Source organism: Theobroma cacao, chromosome 9 (genome assembly GCF_053813885.1).
Source record: "Theobroma cacao isolate CCN51 chromosome 9, ASM5381388v1, whole genome shotgun sequence".
Classification (NCBI taxonomy): Eukaryota; Viridiplantae; Streptophyta; class Magnoliopsida; order Malvales; family Malvaceae; genus Theobroma; species Theobroma cacao.
The window spans coordinates 10,780,909-10,784,157 of NC_142647.1; the positions used below are offsets into that span (position 1 = coordinate 10,780,909).

The 3,249-nt window shown below is 33.5% G+C and overlaps 1 non-coding gene across 1 annotated transcript; it reads right to left on the reverse strand.

Annotated features, from left to right (window-relative positions):
• Positions 1 to 2,889: 2,889 nt before the first annotated feature.
• Positions 2,890 to 2,996, reverse strand: LOC148760711 (small nucleolar RNA R71). Its single transcript, XR_016028757.1, has one exon. It is a non-coding gene; the product is annotated as a small nucleolar RNA R71 (small nucleolar RNA).
• Between the last annotated feature and the right edge of the window lie 253 nt (positions 2,997 to 3,249).

The following is a 3,249-nucleotide window of genomic DNA, read 5'->3' on the forward strand; positions in this document are numbered from 1 at the left end:
GAATGGAAAGGTATGTGGCGTTCCTTAGGATTTCCAAGTGGCTGATGATCTCAGAAATTGTAAGACCAAGCCGAAACAGGCCACGTAATGACAATGTCAATGCCAATGCCATTGTCACCTCACCTCAGTTCTCCCTTTTATTTTTGTTCAATGAAAATAACCATTTTGAATGAAAATAAGCCTTTCGTTATTGTCGGCAACAAGAGTGCAAATGCTTCCTTTCTTTTATGTTGCTTCAAAAAAAATCACCATTTATTTGTCCCAAGGCCCATTGATTTTAATAATCCGCAAATTGTTGTAGGGAGTTTTTGAGTAGGCGCATTAATTAGATAATTTTCTTATCTCTTCTACATGGTAAGTAACTCCCATATACTCTTCTTTTTCCTTTTTTTCAAAGGCAATGAGAATAATTTCATATATCATGAGTGAATTTGTCCCTAACTCAAAAACATCTGCAGGACCAAAACCAAGCGGAGTGATAAATCTATTATATAGAGTTATTTTGATATATTTTGGATGCTTAAATAGTTATATTTTTAAGATTTTAGATTCGAATTTTAGCATTTTAATTGTTTTTCTAATTTACGTTTAATTATATGTTGAGTAGTTAATTTAAATTATTTTAGTTTAATTTTATATTAGTTTGTTTTAAATTACTTTAAGAGTAGTTATTGCTAATTTCTTTTATTACTTTTGTAGGAAATTTGATGACTAAAAGATCATTTGATGAAAATCTATGCAAGTATGGGGATGACCTTATTTGTATATATTTCGGTATTTTGACCATATCTCCCTATAAAGAACTCCAAATTAGGTGATTCTTTGACCACTAGAATGTTAAAAGAAAGGGATACAACTTTTATGTTTACTACTTCACCTAGTTCTGACTCCATCATGGTCAAAATATTTGTCTAAATCGGGGTACTGCAGTAGTATGCATAGATTGCACATGATGCGGTATTTGGCACATATCTTTTACTCAAAAAATTCAATTGAAGTGATTCTTAAGCCATGGAAAAGTTAGGAGATAAAATCCTCTTGTTTACTACTTTGCCTAGTTCGAATCATATCAAGGTGAAAATTGTGTTGGAAGATGCTCGACTGCTGCAGCTCTGCACAAGGCAATAGGTGGAGGAAGGCCAAAGCGTTGGAAAACGAGGCAGCAACGCCAAGGAAGCCAAGGCTGCAGCACTGGAAAACAAGGCTGCAGTGTTGATGAAAGGAAGCACACCATACATTTTCCCAAGGCTAGAGCGCCATGGGGTTAGGTGATTTTTCAAAAATAAAAATTTAACGTGATTATGGAAGTTAGGTTACTTGGAGCCTATTTTAGGGACATTTTTCAGAGGTTTTAAGAGGAAGGCAGCAAGCAACTATTCTAGAGATTTGGAGCCAAGAACAAAGCAAGAAAACAAGAGAATTTGAGAGAGAATTGAGATTGCAAAGCTTCAACTCTTAGTTTCTTTCTCTACTTTTGTGTTTCTTTTATTTTCTTTGACTTGGATTCTTGACTAAATTTCTTTGGATGTTGCTTTTATTAGATATTATGAGTTAAACTATTTTTCTAAGATTGTGGTAGATTTCAACATGTAGTTTGAATATTTGTTTCTCTTTTATTTACTATGAGTGGGTGTAGTTTTGCTTATTCAAATCTATTCTTAATGCTTTAGATTGTTTGACCAACAATTAACTGATTTGTGAATTTAATTGAGATTTGACAGAGAGATTTTAGATTGGACTAAGGTTTGAATAGTATATGTTCACGTCACTTAAGTGATCTGATTCACAATTCAGGTAGACATACGCCAATTGCCATATATTGCCAAATTAGAACACTAGCTTAATAAACCTTATTTAATTGGTTCCTATAGATATATAGTGACTCAATTAAGTTAGGTATTTGTGCAAGCATCTCAATGGAGACTTGTACATAGCTTTGGATTCTATGTTAGTAAAACACCCATGAATGTAAATAATAAGAGAAGTTGATATCAGATGAAATGTTAAATGAACCCATAATCTTAGGTTTTAGTCTACTGCCTTTTCTAAATAATTTTAATTTTTGTTAGTTAACTTAGTGCTTGTTTTAATTAATTTTTTGAAAATTTTAGTTACTTAAATAAGATTAATTTGTCATAAATTTTAATACTTAAAGATTTAAGAACAAATCTCTGTGAGAACGATATTCTTCTTCATCTCTATATTACTTGTTCGATACGTATACTTACGTGTGCAAATTCAACAACAAGTTTTTGGCGCCATTGCCTAAGATTTTGTTTTCTTTGTTATTTACTAATATTAAAATTTTACATATTAGTCTTAATTTAAGTATTTTTTCTTTGTTTTGCAGTTGTGCTCAACTATTGTATGAGAAGAGCAAATAACTTGGAAACTACTTGTGTGATCCAAAAATTGAGCAAACATTTCGCAGATTTCGACTAGAGAATCAACAAAGTATTGCTCCAGTAAATACAATGGCTGATAGCAGGGTGAACAGCAAATCCAAAAGCATGTAGTAGTTGACAATTGTTGCTTAAGGGATTATGTTGTTCCTTTGGTAAAAGGAATTCCATCAAGCATCTGTAGGCTAGCTATTCAGGAAAATAATTTCAAGATCAAGCCGGCTATAATCACCATGATTCAAACCTCAGTTTAGTTTGGGAGCCTTCCAAATGATGATCTCAATGGCCATATATCAAACTTCTTAGAGATTTGTGACACTTTCAAACATAATGGTGTCACATATGATGCAATTCATTTGAGGTTTTTTCCTTTCTCATTGAGCGGCTAGAGCATGGTTGAATACGTTCCCATACTGGCTCAATAACAACATGGGATAATCTTGCTCAGAAATTCCTTGCTAAGTTCTTTCCTCCGACTAAGACAACGAAAATAAAGAATGATATCACGTCATTCATGTAGCAAGATTTTGAATCATTGTACGACGCATGGGAAAGATACAAAGAATTACTTCAGCGTTGTCCTCATCATGGTCTTCCAAAGTAGCTTTAAGTGTAAACTTTCTACAATGGTCTAAGTGGGCAAGTTCGAACCACCATTGATGCCGCTGCGAGAGGAGCTTTAATGGCTAAACCAATTGATGAGGCATACGCTTTGTTGGAGGAAATGGTTGCAAACAACTACCAATGGCCAACAAAATGAGCAATGCATAAGAGAGTAGCTGGAATTCATGATGTAAATGCATTTTCAACATTATCCGCTCAAGTAGCTATTCTAACTAAAACTCTT